The sequence below is a fragment of the Colletes gigas genome, unplaced genomic scaffold (assembly GCF_013123115.1).
Source record: "Colletes gigas isolate AHSC1104 unplaced genomic scaffold, ASM1312311v1 Colletes_gigas_Sc00011, whole genome shotgun sequence".
NCBI classification, from domain to species: Eukaryota; Metazoa; Arthropoda; class Insecta; order Hymenoptera; family Colletidae; genus Colletes; species Colletes gigas.
The window spans coordinates 4,194,272-4,215,262 of NW_025106640.1; the positions used below are offsets into that span (position 1 = coordinate 4,194,272).

Sequence of the window (20,991 nt, forward strand, 5' to 3'; positions counted from 1 at the left end):
CCTCCGAGTCTTCCTTCTTGATCGATGCTTTGGGACCTTGAATCCCTAGAATCTTGAACAAACAGAGGATGTACGGAGCGTCTGGGGTTCACTGGGGGATCGCGAACTCGCCTAACGTGTTTGCCAGGTCGTCCTGATCCTGAAAGGTCGTACACACCGTGAACCCATACCCATTCCTTGCACTGTTACACTAGGAGAAATACGAATTTAAGAAACAGTGCGATCGTCTGTATTTTTTTATATTTTTGAATGTAAAAATGGAAATATGATGTCAAAGGGCCGAGTATAGAGCACTTACACACCCAATAAAAGAATACTGAAACTGAAACTGTTAAACTAACATGTAGGATGAATGTACAAGATCTCTAAACGCGACCAAAAAGTCAGTACGAAAATTGTACAAAACTATAGCAGGGTATTCTACGTTCTGAAATATAATGGAGTAAAAGTAGAAGTAAACATCATTAGTAATTTGCGTCTCCATTAATAAGGCACGGCGCAAACGCTCTTGGCATCGAGGCTGAACACTTGTCTCAATGACGGATGGAAATAGAGCTGTAACGCGTACGTCTAGTTCGGTTCAGAATAACTAATTATGCCGGACAAACATGCCACTGATTAATAGTATATACCGACACGTTTGACATCAATATCAAGCAACGCCTATCTCGATAACGAATGGAAGTAGACTTTTGTGATTCAACATGATCTATCCTGTGGTAGACTAACTCGTTCGACGACTTGACACAAATTTGACTCGACCAGATTCTACAAATTGACACGTCGTTGACGCGTCGCTGTCAGGCGATCTACATTAAACTTTTCATTCGCGTAATCTACATTCCCGATATTGGAAAAAGGAAGCACTTATTAAGGAAGTAATTAGTACACCGTGGCAGGTAATTACAGTTCGAACAAGAACACACTGTATCAGTCAATCGAATCAGAGCATATTTATAATACCTGACAAACTTGAATTTTCTTCGGTGCAACTGTGCGAATATGGTGAACGATGTATTGAAAATCATCCGTTTCGTTTGCATGGACAGTATCGTTCCCGACAGGGGTGGATTAAAATCGTCACGGCTCCCGTTGGCCATTTTGACGGCAAACGTAGCGAACGAGACGGGGACGCAAACGGAAAACGGCACCGGACTCCGCCATTCGTTACGCGACGCTAAAGGTCAAATAACTGAGAATCTCCATCACATTTGTTCCCATTCGCGAGCATAAAGTGTAGCCTAGCTGAGAGCATTCAGCAGCCCGCCTACGCAAATGACTTCATTGCTGAGTAACGTACGCTATAAAAGTTCCAACGTGAAGCACTCGCGCGCTGAACAGAGTATATTTACCGTACTCGAAGAATATAATGATTTTGGCGAAGCACGATGAATGAATTTTTGAAACAGAAAGGGATCTTTTCAATCGATCCCTTAATGCTGGAACTACCGACAAATATAGTGTATTTATTTGTACCAAAATAGATGCTTGAATAATTATATAATGCAATGGAAATACGTGTTTCTTCGTTCCCTTATAGAAAATGACAGTTTTTCAAAAATTCTTTACAATATTTAGTAAAAATTATAAATGGGTAATTTTGACTGCTTTGATAGTTCCAGTGTTAAGTAGACTTTTGTTAAATTTGTTTTTTGTGAATCGTGCGATCGTTGAGCAAACTCTCTAATTCATTGACGCGAACGTCGAAGCTTGGAATCGGCGGTCGGGGTCTGTGGTCGTTGGAGCGCGAAAGGAGAGATCGCGAGTGAAAAAGGAGTCGAAAAAAGTAAGCGGGGAAGGGTGGTGGCGAGAAGGCGATGCGACAGGAAGAGGGCCGCCTTTCCTCCCATGATTCCCTCGAATTTGCATGCGAGCCGCCTTGGACCGGTCGAGATATCGATTCGCAGGTGGCTACCCAAGGGGATTGCTTACAATACGATTTATTACGGGGGACCACCTGCTCGCAGAAATCTCAATCGTGCCGACTCGATACCGCCATAGACGGGAATGATGGAAGCGCTTCCTCCGCGCTTCCCACGGATCTTCATTAGGATCTCTCTTGGCCGGCTGTTCCGGCCAGAAAACTCGCCCCGTTCACGTGGTTCCTCCTCGACTCCTGGTGTTTCGGCTCTAATGGTCGAGCCACGGAATATCTGCACATTTAATTCAGAAACGTATTCGTTGGTGTCAAACGCCCGAATATAAGGCACCCCTTAGTAAACTTACTAAGCACAGGACAAATGAAAAACTAAAACTAAAACTAAACGTATTCGTCCCCTTGTTCGTCTATTTCAATTCTTTTCAATGTTTTAACGTTCTTCTACGCTTATACTTGGGGTCTGGAAGGCTCAAGAAACGGAAACTAGACCTCCTGAATTAAAATTTTGGAATCGAAGGTGTCAATGTAGATAGCTTGAACATCGAAGCTTAATTCTAGGGGTATGTTTATCTTACTTTATTTTTTCCTATCTAATCTACCCCTAGAAGTTCAAGGACTTGAAATGGTACGATAGGTGCATAGGAACTGCATTGTATTAGTGGTTACCTCGAGTCGAAAAAGAACGGTTTAATGGCAACGGAAGCTTTCACGCGCCGCGCGCCATATAATAGAGCAATATATTAGCAGACGCGTTAGAAAGAGGTCCGCGCGAAAGTAGATTCGATGGAATGTCGATAGATGGGCTAAAATTAAAAGTACGTTGAGTAATAGCCGTCACTTTCATCCCTCTCTTCCGGGTCGATTCTGCCTGGCGTCGTTCCACTTGTTGATATTAGGCTCCGTGCACAGTTGGAAGTTCGACAGATTCACGGATACCTCGAACTACGAACGAGAATATCACTATACATAATCACTTAAATTTTCACTTAACAATACAATATTTAACTCTCTATGTTCGTAAACTGTGCTCGAGATTTCAAAATTTGTTCACTCATTAAAAATCACATTCGTAACAAGCGAGGGTCAGCTAGAACTTTCTATACAATGCTAGGGATTTGAACAAATTTGTATTTTAATGTACATATAAATTAGTCAAACCTACACTTATGCCTGATAATTAACCCTTAAGTGGATTATTGGGGCAAGTTTAAATTAACAATTATTTAATATATTTATGTAATTTGTGTAATCCTCCTTTTTTAAATCCTCTAAAGGAAAGTTGATTCCAATTTTCCAATTTGGTAATCAACATTTAGTAAAATAATTCAGTTGAGATTAGGAGTCCACATAAGGGTTAATATTTGCTTAGACATTATTCACTCTGGTCAGTCATTGATGCGCTAATCCAGCAATAAAAACACCCAAGGATCCTCCCATTCCTCCCATTCAGAGTCGATTATTATCATTAGCAATAGTAATTGCATTATCGGTAACTTTGGTCGTCAATAGCTTGGATCACACGTATTTGAAAATACCGGATAAATATTATTGCTGTGCCAGGATCGATAGTTGTCACCCGCAGCTCGCCCCGTCCAATTTCACGTGCCAATTCCAGCGTGAAACGCACCTACTTAATCAGCAACGATGCCTCCGAACGATTGCCTCCGCGGCAACAACTTCTCTCAAAGCAGACAGGAACATCGCGAACGTATTAATAGCTGCCATATAGTTAACCCGTACACACGCATCGCGATCGCAAATTACGGGCCCGATCCTGACAAAGACGAAACGACGCGGCCGCGTCAAGGCATAACTTCTATTATAATTAATCCTCGATCGGCTATCAATCGAACTCTCGAGGCGGCTCGTCTACGTCTACCGACACCGGCGATTAATTACCAATAAACGCGTCCGTGCCCGTGCATAGCCACGGTTTGTTGATTTCGGCCGCTGTTAGACGGAAATTGATTTCCACCGATGGGTCGATGATAAACTTTTAACGCCGAAACGCGATCATAGTTCGATACGCCAATGCTCGTTGAATTCTTCGAACTATCGCGGGAAATTAACATTCTTGAGGTATTTATTTTAAGAGAACGGTACCAACGACCGACCCGAGGTTCTTTATATTATGGCGGGAATTATTAATAATCGCTGTCATAATTAGCTCCGCGTTGGCGAGCCTTCCGTTTTATCAGTTTCCTGTTGCTCGTCTCAAAAACGCGCGGAACATGTTAGGCCGGCGCTATCTGGTTGCTTGAATGTACGCGCGGGGATAATTGACGATAATGTAATCGAACCTGTTTCCCGTGCTCGAAGATTAATAGATCAATCTTGTATCTATTTCTTGAATAATCAATTCTACGAGCGTCGGAAGAAGTTCCATTAAATGTTGTATATTATTTCCTGGTTCGAATAGTTATTGATTATATCGTGCACGCGGGCTGCAAAGGTGTCAGGCGAACGAACTGGAGGAACTTATTTGCGATTGAAAATTGTCGGAGTAATAAAATAAATTTCTTTTCGAGATATTTTGGTCTCGAACTTGTGCAGCTTCGACGCGATAAGAAATAAAGTTTTGTCGGAACTTGTACCATGTATAAATCTGTTTATATCGAAGCTCTCCTGGTAGCGATCGTTAAGGGTGAAAGTTTGAGGCGAGGATCCAGCATTGGTCCCGCGTTTAGGTATTGAAAGGCGTGACTGTGAATTATTGTTATACGCGCGCGTAGGCATTACGAGACGGGCTATTAGCGTAGCAACGGCGAAAGAATGCGCGCGTAAAAATAACCTGTGACCTGTTGTGCGTGAAGCTATTTTCATCCCCCGTGGTCTTCGCCACTGTCATCGAAATCGTGGGAGGCGCCATCAACGAATCGGGCGAGCACTGGGTGTTCCAAGAGTCAGTGGGCGTTTTAGGGAAGATATAGAGTCGGGGGGAATGCCTCTAGACAGCTCTCGGATCTCTGTAATCAGAATTTTTCGAAATAATATACCAGTGGTTCCCAAACTTCGTCGTTATTTCACTTAGTTAATGCTCCGTCGATGGAGTTCGATAGCAGCAAAGAAATGGCGATGACTCTGAATAATCTGAGAAGAGCATTTTCATATTTGACTCGATTCGAGTTGATTCTAGTTGTAAACAATTATTTTATTCGTATTATTTTGTGAATAGAACTCGTTTCATTCGACTGCTTCGATAATTGCAAGAATTTCTAAGTAATATTTCTTGCGATTACCACAGTTTTACCGTTCCATAAACGATGCTCCTATCGATTATCTCAATAGTTGCAAGAATTTTCGAGTTCGTTCTCTTGCAACTGACCCACCTCGATAATTGCAAGAATTTCTCGCAATTAGCTAGTTTTTACTGCACGATGAGTGACGTTTCCTCTTATTGCTTCAATCCCCTCGGTTATCGCAAGTGTTTTAAAACTTGTTCTCCTGCAATTAGCGCAGTTTTACCGTCCTATAAGCGACGCTTCTTCTTATTCCATAGCCTAATATTCTTATTGCCTCGATAATTGCAAAAATGCTCAGCCTCGTTCTCTTGGAACCATCGACGTTTCACTATTCCACAAATGCTGCTTTACCTTGTTGTATCTACCTCGATGATTGCAAGATTTATTAAACCCCATTTCTCGCAATTAACTGGTTTTTACTGTGCTATAAGCAACCTTTCATTTTATTGGTATTGGTGAACACGATAATTGCACGAATTTTTACCACAATTTTAGTCTGCTATAATAGGTGTTGCGTTCACTGTTCTGTACGTAACTTCTTATTGTACTAATTATCTCGATGATTGCTAGAATTTTTAACTCCATCGGCCCAACGATTACCCGAGGGTTCCACCGTACTTACGCACGTTTTTGTCCCGTATTACCATACTGAATCACCCTGTACATTCATGGTTGCCCTGACGCAGCAATAATTCATACACTGTACAGTACTATTATAAACGGTAATGTACGCTCGCACACACATACGTCGAAGCGTCACGCAACCCTGGAACACTTCCTCCGCGTCGCCGGGCCATTATCGAAGACGCAATTGGCGTTTTTGCGACGTGTCCCTTGCAGCGTCTCGCGATTCGCCGGATAGGTTTTCAATGGCGCGACAGGCGAGTCGATGAATCGATTTTCGTTACGGAGGCATCGACGTGGCCACGACGGGGCATGCGACGCCGCTCAATAATTCATTATCCGAAGACGAGACGGAGTTTCGTAAATAATGTCATTATTTTTTTATTAACCGTTTCTGTTACGCACGCGTGAAGCGAATGCACGTTCGCGCTGGGTGTATCCTAACATATGGGAACTGTTTCGACGACGAATTAGGAGCATATGGACGGTGAAAAAAAGAAAAAAGACGAATCGTGTGTCTCGTTCTATCTGGAATCGATATCTTTTCGAACACCATTTTTTATACGTTGAAAGACCAAAAATTGTTACTATCTTCACTTTTAACCCCTTGACATACAATGACGAGTCTCACAATCTAGGTACTCGTAAATTTTTCGTGGCCATTGTACGCAACAAATTTAAACGAAATTAAATACTATACGTTTGAAAAATTATTTGGAATTAAATGGTACCGCCAAGGGGTTAATTTTAAATCATAAATAAAAAGTGTAATTTATTTCTGGTAGTCACGGTGGTAGATTCGATCGTCGAAATAATTAAATTTATTGCAGTAATTTGTGACACGGGCTAATAGAACGTTGGGCCAGAATGGCAGTAACATTGAGATTCGTAAAAATGGTCATTTCCACTCCCTTGCGCGACAACACAATGCCCATTCAGCACTGGATAGTCGCGGCACTATTACGACCGTTTCCTTGTGGAATTATGGGATTCAACCGGACGATAAATCAGCCCCATAAGCGGTACGCACGTGGGCAATGCGAAACGCACGAACGTACGAACAGGCGTGCGCCGACTTGTGGCTTTTCTCGTTCGATTCCGATCGGTTCGCGAGTAGAGAGCGCATCGTTACCGTTTATATGCCCATAAACGGTCGTTGATTAATGCCCACCAGGAACCGGGATCCAAAGGAGGGATGTACTACCCCGACAGTTATGAAATCTTAAAAAGATATATTTATTATTCTCATGCACTCGATTATTCATACTATTATCGTACAGAAAGGTTCACGAGCGAATTATAAAGAAGTCTCAAAGTTCAAAAGTATAATTTAACATATTTTCCTCCTTCCACGACGATTACTGTATATTATGAAATTGTTCGAACCTCGAAGGCTCAAACGTTTAGGTAATCAGGTATTGATTTAAAGGGTGCCTGGGGGTTGTCTTTTACGTCATCCTTCGAGGAGTCTTTGAACGATACAAATTCATACAAAATTAATTTTGGAATTTTTTGATAGTTTCAACATCTCGAAAGTCGAGTTAAATGGAATTTTTGACGATAATTTAAAGCGCGAGTTCGAGGAATAAAAGTTCCACTTTGCGCAGCTGTATCCTGGATGGAACATTCCCTACTATGAGTGAATTATTAAACGTTGCGACTCGGAAATATTGCAGACAAATACGCGTATGGGAACCATGATGTTTCTTGCACCCAACGGGTGCATAACCGAGCTGTACGTGGCGCAGTACCCTAATCAATGTTCCCGAGCTAAAAAGGGGGACTAAAATAATCCCCTTGACATCCTCTTTCGCCCCTATTAATTCGTGAACGTTGTTCTAAAACAACCTGTATACAAAGTATTTCCAAACCGATGGTAAAAGATTGCTGTATTATTATTGGAAACATCCGAAGAAGATATAATCTCTTCATTCCTAATATTCTAAACACCCCGGAATGTCTAAATAAAAATCGATTTCCCCATTCGACAAAGACGTTGGTAAATAGATAAGCGGATTAAAGTAAAACAAAATAGCGCACGGAATGCAATTTGCGCTTGTGCTGTTTTCAAACGAGAAGTGCACGGACACGTTATTTCGCAACGAAGGGATTAAGTTCCAAGAGTTTACTAATACATAAATCCATTCTGCTAGCATAACAGAAACCAGGTGAGGTTTCAATCCTCCACTCTTAAATGTCCCCTGACGACGGTGACTGCGGCTGCCTGTCGCCATTCTAGATTAATCCTAGACTAGCCAAGTCTTTGACCCGTAAGTATCAACGTAAAGAAAACTTGGAGGGAGTTTCTGTGTCACCCAATTTTATCTGTGATTTTTCTTTCAGCTTTATTAACGGTACGGGATCAAAACGAGACTTTTATTTCGTGGCGAGTGACTTAAGATAGATAGAAAAATGCAAATATTTCTCGTTCGTGTAAATTTGTTCTTAACGAATCTCCGTCGAGGCTGTAATTGAGGCGTATCGTGCGCGTCTCCGTAAAGCGGTTTCTACGAACACCGCGGAATTTACTATTCAATTTCGCGCACTTTTTCCTCGTCTTTCAACAAGCCGGAAATTACATCCCCGATCGCGGTAATACGGTATTCAAAGGCTTTCGGCCCGATCGATGAATCAATCCCATACGCGGAACGCGTGCGGTTAAAGGCGCGTTTACACCGTTCGAGCACACATTAACGCGTCGATAACATGTTCCACGAGGCTTAAATTTTATTTAGAAACCGCGTTGTACAAAACTTACCGTAGTACTAATTTTTTTAACTTCGTGAAGCCTCGAGAACAAATATGGCCCAGTTACATTCGCATTCGGTACAAAGGCGAACAGTGGGGGTCAAGAAAGACCCAGGGATTGGCCTTAATCACACAGGCAAACTCGACAACTTACTTAATTTTACTTATTTTACTTACTTAAGTTTACAGCCCAAAATCTCTTCCATTTTAGTTTCGACAAATTTTTTTTTCCCCCATAGCTTAGAAGCACCAAACGCGAAGAAACATTTCTAACACTCTGTGGACACGGGTCCAGCGTTCCTAGTATATTTTCATCGTACGCTAATCAATGATCCTCGCCCCGACACGTTCAATTTCGACGAGTGTTCGCGCTAACGCGTGAATGTTGTTAAGTCGCCCGCGAGCGACGCTTAACAGGATTTAGCGGACCCTCGCGAAATAAATCTCAGTTATTTCGGTCCTGCATCGACGTTGCCCCCTTTGCCTCGTCGCTCTCTGCTTAGGGAAACTCGCATAAATTCCCTCGTTAGCCAGTTCCCGGTGGCTTTCGGTTTCGCGCGATTTCGAATTACGGATCGTTTGTATTGGACGGTAACGCCGACGGAATTTACTTTCCCGGTAACGACTGGAAAATGCTAAGCAACCCAGTAGATTTACGAATACGGGCAAGCACTATTGCACCGGGGGAAATTCCAACCCCACCATAACCGTGTCCAACGTTTGCGTTTACGTTACCGGTACATCTGGATCGCCTAGCAAAAGCGAAATTCATATTTTTAATCTGCGTGGAAGGAAAATATTCCTCACCATAGTGTTCAATATTACATTACTGATTTAGTCCACAATCTATCAACACAGGCCCAATATTAACCCTTAAGTGGACTCACAATCTCGACTGAATTATTTTACTTAATGTTGATTTTGGTAAATGGAAATCAACTTTCCTTTTAAAGCATTTAAAAAATAATGAACTAATGGAGGATTACATAAATTTTCTAATAATTATATAAATCCACTTGAGGGTTAATGAATCAGAAATAATGATAACGCTCTATCGATAGATGCTTCCACCAGTCGTTCTGCTATGTAATTGTTCGTATGAGAAACTTTCTGACAGTATTTACCAAGGGTCAATGTAACAAAACGAACAACTAATAAATGCTAATGTGAATGACAATGATGAAATAAAGAAAGTTCCTAAAGGAAGGAGAATGAAAGACGTAAACACGAGAAGAGGCACACGGTCAATTTGCTTTCGTCATTCCACCATCCAGATACTCCATAAAGTAACTAAGCCAGAAGCTTCGTAAAGCTGAAACTCGACCCACTTGCGGGCGCGCTCATCCCGAATATCCCGTTCGACGGGTTCTGTTTGAGGCACGGAACAATTCGCGACTCGAGTTCCCTCTAAACGTGTCAACAACGGGGCCCGAGTACCTCAGGAAACCGCCGAATTCGGCTGGAAACCTCGTCCCCGGGAACACAGCGATAACGATACGGCGCACTAACGACGAGCGAAACGTTGCTTTACATTTCGAGGCTGGGAGAGCATCTCATTCGGGATTCAAAGCATGCTCGCCAGTAAACCGAGCAATTTGGCCTGTCGTACGGCGCAGCATACGTGCAGAATTGCCTTAGCTTCTTCCACCTGAATCGTTCGTTCCGCCGTGTAAGGTGCGCTTCGTCGTTTCCACTTTACCACCGGTCGTCCGTGTTCCTCTCCTTCCCATTCCGTTCCCCTAATCTTCCTTGTCTCGCGTACACGGAGCGAATAGAAATTATTAATCAACCACGGGCCCACGGTAACACGCAGGTGCCGGATCCTGGGAAGCGACATGGGACGCCAACGATTCTTTCCTGGATCCTACCGACCAGCTTTCTTCGAGTTTTCGCGAATTTTCTATCTTTGGTAGATAGTGGGCTCGATATTGGGGAGATTGTGATTTGTAAACGGAGTATTTGAGTAGCTCTGTGCGTGGAAACTTTAATGTCTCTGTCAGAAGATTGCAAAAACTTTCAGTTGCACAGGTACTGTTGAATGAATCAGTAATGGGACTATCTGTAACACTTATTGAAAATTTGCAAACATCGAGTTGGTGGACAGTGATAAAAATGCTTGTTTATCAATAGCATCACCTCTGGTCTTTAACACTAAACCTACCACGACCTGTCAAATGACCATTTTTGCGACATAAAGGGAGATATCTTACGAATAAATGTCAAAACACAACTTTCTATAGATATAATGCAAAAATTAGAAGTACGTGGCTTCGTAAAAGAGAAAAAAGAAAAGTCGTTTGATAGATCTTGGTAGGAATGGGTATATACGAAGTGTTAATCGCCATTGTTTCTATCATAACTCGACTCAGCCTCCTATCTCTTACGTTTCAAGTGAACGTTATCGTCGCTCTTGCACCCCCGTATCAATATTTGTCACCAATCCCTATTAGAGCAGCATTGCGTCAGCTCCACAACAGAGGGGACGCAAATATTGCGCGGCAAACGTCAAGTCCAAGGGGGGACACCGTTCCTCGTAACGAATTAAATTATGCCATTCGATCTAATAATCCCCATACGCCGAAGTCGCTCCAGAGAAGGAAAAACAGTAGTAAAAAAGCAATTTAAATCATAAGATCAAAAATTTCTTCCAAGGAAACAGGGTTACCGGATTCGGCGGCGTCGAGAATTATCGTTGTTTCGCCCTCTGATCGTGATAATTAAGGATTTTCCCTGAGAAACAAGGCTAACGAGCTGCTAACGAGCAACCAACGCGCTTGGTATCCCAATCGATGCAGAGGATTGAAAAACGATCGCTGGAAATCGATTTTTACCCCGTGGTGCACACGTTTCAAGGTTTAACCGATTAGCTACCACTATTTCTATTCCCCCTTACAGTCCACGACGTATGCATGCATACTTTTGTAACAATAAAACTCCAATTTACAGTACAGTACTTCTTCTTAGGTAGCAGTCCTCAAATTTGTTATCCTTGCACTTTATTGTCAAAGATTATTGTCGAACGAGTGGACAATTTCAATGAAACGAAAGTCGACAGTTAACGGATTAGAGTCTAAAGATTGGGTTAACCGAGAACAATGTGAACATCCTGGATCTCAATTCAGGATTAGCGTAGATCGTTTAATCGCCGGTGTCTCTGGGCCTTCTCGGGGGGATTTTGCCAGTATCCTCATTCTGGGAACCTAGTGGACCACGACTAGAGATTTATCGCGGTCCAGGTTGCACCCTTCGCCTTGTCTCGTGCCTATTTTCCCCCTTTTTCCCTGAGAAAAGTCTCGCCACTCGGTGGCGCGCGGTTTTAATGAGTCTCCTTGCAGACAGCCGCACTTCAGACAGTGGCGTAACAGTTCAGACGACTCTGGCTTTTCTGGCTCCGATCCGCTGTCCTGTTCCAGGCTACGCGATTTTAATCCTCGTATAAATTTTATTTTATCGAACAAAGATTTCCCTATTCGCCGATATTTTTCAAATGGAACAACTTGGACGTCACGATTTATCTAATAAGGGCGAACTTTAGATATATTCTAATTATAGATGTTATATGCTAGCGAATTATCAAAGTATCTTGGGCAAAAGGATGTGTTTATCTAAGTTTATCGAACATCAACAGAGCAACACTGTTAGTGAATCATCGAAGCATCCTATCCACGAAGATAAGAGCTTATGATATTCAAACTATAGTAATTGGTTAAATTTATCTTCTGTAACATCTACGATAAGCAAAGCTGCAACGCTGACGATATATCAGGATATCCTGCCTGCAAAGATATACGGCTACTGCCATAATTCTCCAGCACCATTGACTGGTCAAACTTATCTAAATCTTTCCCACGTACAACACCGAAGAAGTAGCAATGCTATCTTGTTCAAGGAAACACAAATTACTCTCCTTATCCTCAAACGCTACTAATTGGTCGAGTTTATCTAAATCATTCTAACGAAGTTGCAATGCATCCTGTCCGAGGAAACAACTCTCGAAATCTTCAAGTCCAATTAAGCGGAGAAATTTATCTGAATCCCTTGGATATCTCTCATCAACACATGTACAACATATCGATGTCCAAAAAGACATAAGCTATTTTCCAACCTCAACAAAGCTGCAGCGTTAGCGATACCTCAGAACCTCCTGGGACATGAGTTACTGTCACGACTCTCGGAGCTCTATTAACTTATCAAACTTGCCTAAATCTGTCCCACAGCCAACACTAACGAAGCAGCAAAGCTCACGATCGATCGCCGCGTCCTATTCAAGAAGACGTAAGTTACTCTACCACGTTCAATCGCTAAAAATTTATGTAAATTTCCCTGACATCCAACATCAACGAAGCTGCATCGCCAGTGAATCACCGGAACGACCCATGCAAACGGACATCAGTCACTCACGCGATCTCCGCGAGATTTATCCGTATCTCTCGATCGTCAACGAAACAACAACGCCATTAAATCGAACACAAATTGCACTGTAAATTCTCAAACGCCACGATCAAATCGAAGTTATTCAAGGGAGTTTCCGCGTCGACAAAGTCGCGATGGCGAATCGTCGCGACGCGTCTCGTCGAAAGAGGCTCCTACGGTCCTGAAACCCCTATCAAGCGTCTAAATTTATCCAAACCGTGGCGTATTTGATACAAGGTTCCCAGAAAGCTCAGTAGCCCCGGCTAACCGATTCGCCTAACTTCGTTCCGCTTCTTGGCACGCGCTACGACACTGTCGTGTCTCGTAGCCGCTTCGTTCCACTCTGCTCCTCTTTCGTCCACATCCGCCCCCGCAGTCCGCCGCGGCCTCCTTCGGGGCTTTCAATATTTACGTGCCTGCTCGCTCGGGATGCCCGTGTCCCGTGGAAAGGCTACGTCGCGCAAGAACAAAGTGGCTTCGTTAGATGCAAATCACTTCTGGAAGCGATCCAAGGAGCGGCATAAAGGACAGGACGCGGGAACAAAAGGCGCCGTCCGCTGGTATTTCTGCTTGACAAATTCGGGACGACTCGCGGCCTGAATCGATGCACCCGGGGGAACCGTTCGATCCACGGAGATTCGTCGATCCTCGTTGTTAAAGCTGACGAACCGATTACTGCGCGATCCGAGCTCCGATGCTTTCGAAATCTAATTCTATTTGTTTATGGGAAAAATAAATTAAATTGCATTGGGGAGGGGACTTTAAAGCCTTCGTTAAGGCACTATTCGATGAAAAGTGTGAATGTATATGAATTGAGAAGTACGAATTATTCGCGATTCTTTGACTAGTTAAAGTTGTAAATAATTTGAAGTGAGGTACATCCTTACGTATTTTAATAATCTTAATCGATTGGTTACTCCAATAAAAAAATACTAAAATTTCTGTAATTTCATTTTTTGTCTCACTTCCTGACAACTCACTTCCTTAATCCAGACCTAACTCATAAAAATGGGCCGAAAAAATCCATTGGGTGAAAGGTTTACTCGTATACCTCGTCTGTGGTGGTATAGGCGCCGGCGCCAAACGACTCAGTCGATAAACACCCTAGCAGATCGCAGGACCACCCTCTCAGCCACCGTGAAACCTCTGTAAAGCCCAATGACATAAAACGCAACAGGGGCGACGGGCCAGACAAGGCCGACGTGGGGGTTGAGTGGCGAGAAATTCGCGGAAAAGGAGACCAGGTATTAACCAACCACGACGAGCCTAACTCCGCGACGTGCCCAAGCGTCTCTAACTAATACCATTCCCCCTATCCTGAGAAACTTGCGATCTTTCAAATTTCTAACCATAGTATACCCGTGAAAATAAGAAAATTGCTAAAGAATTTGAAAAATCGTGTCAGAATGTTTTGTGGGTGGCAAGAAGGTGATTTCAACGATCCCAGACGTTCACGATAGGCTTCTCGAGCGATCGGATGGGTTCTAGGAACGCCAAGTGTTATCTGGTAGTGCTCAGCCACTGTCCACTTCAACGTATCGGCTCCAAAGCCGAAGAAGCATCGCAAGAAAGTAAAATGAGCCTCGACTCTCTTCAAACATACTCGGCAAAGAAAACAAACGAGCGCCCGCGCTAATAAATTAGATCCACTTAGTCACGGATCCACGGCGCTAACAAGAACACGACCAAATATCGAGTATAGTAGCCCGTCGTTGGTTAATTTCAAGTTTTTAGGCGACGTGGAACACGTGTGTACTTTCTATCCTTAAGTTTTAGTATCGTGTAACAATTTTTAAAAGTATCAGTCTCTTTGGGACCAAACGAAGATGAATTCATGTCGATAGACGATATTATTCATTTCCGAAACAATATATCAAAGAATTTGTAATCAGTTTAGTGAACCAAGAATACGAAGTTATTAGGATTTTATCTGATCTGTATTATATACATACTATTATTTAGTATTTTTAAGTCAATCCCGGTTTCTTTAAAACTACCAAAGGGCTATCGACGTAAAAACGATTGCAAATGGCGCAGTAAAGGACACGATAGATCCATATGCAACCACCTCGAACGTAAAGGGAAGTGAATTTTTGGTATCGATGATTTTTCGATCGTTTGGTGGGACAGTTGGCCCTTCGCCCTTAGGGAATTCGCGTCCTCGACCTTCGAGGTGTAGTTCGCTCGAGCGCGAGCCAATATTTACCAGGAGACCACGAGCAGGGGAATTTTCCGTCCTGGAAGGACCCTCGATCGGGAGAAGAATCGCGCGGTGGGGGGTGGAACGTGGGAGCGGGTGGGTGGGAGTTACAGGACACGCCGGTTTTCGGGACGAAGGCGTGGGAGTCGAGGAAGCGTCAAGGACAATAGAAGGCTCGTGAAAGGATCAGAGGAGCAGGACGGGGCTGTTGGTCCGCCGTCGTGTGTCGGTGATTTCGTGCGGGACTCTGATTGGTCGGACGGCGGGTGGATCTTCGATTTACGATGCTGCTGTGCGTCGAATGACACGCGACTTCCTCGCGTCGGAGTCGATTTAATTAATCGGCGCCCGACTGGCTATTCACGACCGCGGCTGGTTTCTAGCCTCGCGGTCTCCTGATCCTGTTTCCTGCAAAGAGATTGATAGTTGACCCGACGAGGAGGGGGATAGAGGCACTCGATGGTCGCTTTCTCTTTCCGTCGCCCGTACGCGTTTTCTACCGATTTCGCGTCAAAGAAAATAGAGAACGATGCCATTTTTGCGATTGTAATACAATTAAAAGGATATTTACACTGTGAAGTGTTTGTTCTTTCTCTTGATTTGGTGACAGAATATTTCGAAAATAATGAAGCTATAGTTTGAATGGTACCCTTAATACCTAAGTTCTTGCACTTCGATTGGTCTATATTTATTACCTATGTAGTTTTGTTGAAGTAAGAAGTGTTTTTCTATACTTGAATATGATCGAGGAAGGTCGAGAAGTTTGTTAGTTACTTGGTAAACCTAACTGCTCCATTTTGGTCTCATAATCGATGCACAAGCATTGAAACAAAATGTGGTCATTTTCTCATTCGGTACATCCGAAATTAAGTCCTAAGAACATTCTGTGGACGTCCTCTGGATGTAGCGCGCTATCTACGATCGATCTATAATTCTTGTTTTATTTGTTTGTGTGAATACGAAGCGGAAAATCATGGCTGTCACGCGTGTTCGACGGTGGAAATGGGCGTGTCGTATATACGCGACTCATGCTAACGAACGTTTTAATTGAGTTTCGAAGTTAATTTAATTGATATCGATGCAAGGTGTCTGTTACGCGTGAATGAACAAGTGGAGGGGAGTTGTTAGCAAGGTTTCTTGATTTTCCTACGTGACTCAGGACTTTTCTCCCTTGTTTGTTAAATAGTTAATGTGCTTTTCGATTAACGATAATAATAAATGAAGAATTTACAAATGAGTAACGCAAAAATTCAATAGGAAATCTGGACCACGGAATAAAAGATTCAGATTTGAACCAAAATGGAGGGATTCGATCTTTTCTGAGGATTAAATAGCTACCTGCATAACTGTGTATCAATAACGAAAATTGATTTCATTTTGTTGTTGTTGTGGCGCATTTGAAAGTCGTTAGATACAATTGCAATTGTTTTAACGACCCATCGAGACTCGTATGAACAGTTTAGCGCAATGTGGCTCATCTCGTAGAGTGATCTATGCAAGTTTTCATCCTGTTCGATGCATTATATCTAAGTTACGATTTCCTGATTGGGAAAATATTGATTTAACTAATATTTCAAAACGTTATTACGAGGAAAATTTCGTGGAAAGGGTCCATAAGTTAAAAAAGCTAAGGATGGTTATTATAAAGGAATGATTGTGTGATTTGCTCATTCGCGGGGTCTGAATTGGTCTTGGCGAAAGCCATTCACCAAGTTTCTGTGGTGTAGTGGTTATCACATCCGCCTAACACGCGGAAGGTCCCCGGTTCGATCCCGGGCGGAAACATGTTTTTTTCTTTCGATTTTTTATACCCACGCACACTGAACCCAGTACGAAAAACCTCTTTAAAAATACGCACATATGAGCGTTTAGTTCTTAAATTATTTTAAATGAATTAGAAACAAATGTTCATAATTAAATTTTTCAACTATAGATCATTGATAGATGAAGTTTGAATTTTTGTTTATTACGAGGAAAATAATTTGGCCCTCAAGAGGTTTGCACGATCTTCGAATGATACATAGCGTTGTAATAAATGTAAAATAAAAGCTCGAGAAAGGGAGTACTTGAAAAATTTTTCGAAATCAAACGTGCTTCGATACCTCGATAAAAGTAATACTTATAGTGAATGTTAAATTCACATTATAATATTGCAAATCGTGTAATTTATTATGCCCAGGTGAAAAATATTAAAATTTCATCTAATTTATAATTAGTTAGTAGAATGTTTGGACGTGATTTGCTATAGCAAAACATGTTTAGACACAATGTTTCCGTGGTGTAGTGGTTATCACATCCGCCTAACACGCGGAAGGTCCCCGGTTCGATCCCGGGCGGAAACATTATTTTTTGCGTTCGATTTTCTTTGCTGAAAACTTCTCTGAATTATTCTGCTCGATCGAACAATAATATAATTTTAATTAAACGATAATAACACAAAAAAAAAGTGATTAAACAATATATTTCACGCTACCATCTCTGTGAACTCTACACCAGTCAGTTCGTTATTATTCTTTGCAATTGCAGGGACATTATAAAGTACAATTTTCAATATATTTTTAAGCTAAACTATAGGAATGGAACGTTACGATCGTTGCAAGAATAATTTAGATATGATAATAAATTAATAATAAATAAATATATAATGGAATAAAGATCTACGAGGAAATTAGACAAAGTATTAGAAAATGGAGGAACTGGTGAACAGAGGGAATAGATTCTAATAAAAAGAAAAAAGACAGGAAATGGAGGTCTGAAATTTAGAAGCGTGGCGTAGCAGAGCAGAGACGGATAACCGCGAGCGAGTAGGATGACAGTTAGCCGGGCGATATGAAAGATTTGTGCGGACGAGATTGGCAAGGTAGAAACGGGAACCGGTGTCAACTATTTTATATACGAGACAACAAAGGTGGAAGATCCATTTCCGTTCCCGTGTTGAGCCAGCCGAACTTTTAAAAAAATGACGCGATCGAATTTACGACCATTGTACGCGTCGATCCCGGAAACTAGAGTTTCGGATACATTGAACACAACAGTGTATATTGAATTACCGTATCACTGTAAATTGGAGTTTCATTACTGCGATAAGAAAATACATTTAAAACGTAGAATAAATCGATCTTTACATTTATGGTGTACTTCGTTCGAAGAGGAAGCACTTGGAAGTCATTTTATCGTTTCTAACAATAGGTCTTCAATGAAAATTACCTTTTAAATTATTAGAAAATAATCGCGATGGCCCTGCAAGTGAAAATTTAATTTTCTAATAAAATTGACGAGTCTCGAATTTTAATCGATTTGAAAGTTTACGAAGACAGCTCAGAAGGGGTTGAAGGGCGACTGTACCTGTACGTGTCCAGTGTTGACGAATAGTTTACAACGTAAACAAGTTTTTCTCGTTATTCCCGATCGCGGGACTATGAAAAGTCAACGTTTCGAGATGCACGCGATACGCCCTAGCAAACTCGTGCTCTCATGGGTCGACGCTGTCTAGAATAGACAGTCCCGTTTGCAGAGCATCGTTTTCGGGACGGGCGAACGTGCAATCGCAACGAACAACAGAGGGTGGTTTTCGAGGGTGCAGTTGGGAACGATATCGGAAGGAAAATCGGGCCGCGAGCCAACCAACGAATCAGCGACCGCGGCGGGCTGTGGCATATCGAGGTCATCGCACGAGACCTCTTTTTCGCGTTGCTGCTGACGATTCAGAGCGCAGAATGATTAACCGTGACCAAAAAACCGAACAAATTGATCGTCCCTCGTCTTTCCAAATAAAATAAATATATTCCAAGGTACACGGGATATTCTACTCCGAGTTTACACCGATCCTGTGCATATCGTGTAAAATGCACTTTTATAATCGCGTTCTGTACGATAAATCTGTCACGAATTAATTGTCGCGATATTTTTTGCAACCACGGTCCCGATATCCAGAAAAAGGGCACAAAAGATAGGAACGTTCACGGTTTTACTGGCGATCGGTTAAAACGCGAACCATAGGTAAAACCGACGCCTGCACCGGTCTTGCTTATCGATTTCCTTGACGTCGCGGAACGCTCTATCCTTATCAAAGAGTTACGCGTTCTTCGGCGCGGCTCGATTACGCCTACGATCGTAAACATCGCTCGGCGATCTTAATAAACCAACCGAATGTTCCTGTTTTTATCGATTCAACGACGCCAAGCCTCGATTTGTGGAAGTCGATAGAACGAAATACGCGAGGTCGCGACGATTCGTCGTGGTTGTTTCGCGGCGATAAAACGCGAATTTACGGGGGGGGAGTCGACGAACGAGAGTAGTTAGTATTGTGCTACGTTTACCGTCTCGGTGGAAAAAATTGATCGATGATCGCTGGCGAATTAAAAGGCGTAACGTTGTTAACAAATCAGCCTTCAAAGATGTGTACTTGTTAGATGTTATACTAATTGCAATATCTTCGCTTGTACGGAGTCACTATTATTTGTAAATCGTATTCTTCTGTAATGTTCTCATTGTGTATGTATGTGTGTGTGTGTATATTACAGTCCATATTAGAACGTTATAAAATAAACACGTGCCAAAGCCAAAACCGTATTGTGTTATATATATAACAAGAAGATTATTTAACCATTCTCTGGGACAGTACTGAACGATTTTAGAATGTGTAGAATAAAAGAAAAGACGAAGATTTCTCTCTATTTCGAGCCTAATACAAATGTTCGCGTTACGGATCCCCAGCGAACATTAACGAGGGATCGCTGTACCATCTAGACTCCACGTCTTCCATTTTGGAATATCTCGTCGTAATTTGTAAAATGACATGTTTCTTTCGTTTGGATCAGTCGTCGAGGAATGGCGCGATAGAGAATCGTGGCAAAGAGAGGAAGTTTGTCGCCCACGATGGATCGAAAAGCGTCGAAGAAGGCGAGAAACGGTGCAGGGGTCGCGATCGATATCCTGACATCCTGGCCCACGCGCGAAATCAATGCCTGTTGGCGCCGGTGAGGGCCGGTCACCATATTGCGGCCGGTCGACGAGCCGCGAAGGCCTGGGTAATAAAAGAGGCTGGTAGGCGCGGCTGTTCGAACCGGTAGTCGCTCGTACCAGATAAGATTAGCCTCTCTTTCGACCAGCTCATTCGTCCACTCCGACGATTTCCCATCGTCGAAACGAGGACACCCTCCGGCCTTTGGTTCTACGACGATTTTTAAACCGGGATGCAAAAGGAACGACAGCTGTTTTTTTATCCACTCCGGTGGTCTTTACCTGCGAACCATAATTGTATACGACTGTCGCAGTCTGGTCAAAGAAACTATGCAAAAGTCGGTAATGGATGGCCATTTTTGATTTAGTCTTCTTGACTTAGGTTGCAAGATTCTGGACCTAATCCATGGAAAATTAGACTTCCTCGAGCACCATTTCTGAACTTGCTAGGTCTTTACCTCTGAACCATAATCGTATTCAATTTTTTCAAAGAAACATCTGTGCAAAATTCAGTAATGACTCAAGCCTCACTTGTTGCTTAGAAGACTTAGGCGTTACCCTCCACTTGTCGACACTATACAATGAACGATGTTTTTGTGCAATGATCACGATTCTACTGTCTCTTTGCTAGAAAACATGATACAAATATTTTCAGAACTCCAATGTTTACGCCCCCAAAAAAAGATAGATACGAAGTAATACAAATATCGAGTAACATTGAAACAAAAATGTGTATGTATCGTACATACATGCCCTTTGTTAAATAATTTTAAAACAAATTAAGCTGATGCATTAACTTGTCTTGGATGAAATTATAAGAACAATAAATTCAAAATCAATTTTACTCGATAGAAATATTATCGTCGAAGGGCTAATTTCCTTGTTGCAGTATAACGCGAAAGAGACGTCGACAGTGACCAGCA

General features: G+C 42.3%; 2 non-coding genes across 2 annotated transcripts; both read left to right on the top strand.

Moving 5' to 3' along the window:
• The first annotated feature begins 16,818 nt into the window (after positions 1–16,818).
• Positions 16,819–16,891, top strand: Trnav-aac. The gene has a single exon. It is a non-coding gene; the product is annotated as a tRNA-Val (tRNA).
• A 484-nt stretch (positions 16,892–17,375) lies between these two features.
• Trnav-aac lies at positions 17,376–17,448 on the top strand. The gene has a single exon. It is a non-coding gene; the product is annotated as a tRNA-Val (tRNA).
• The last annotated feature ends 3,543 nt before the right edge of the window (positions 17,449–20,991 follow it).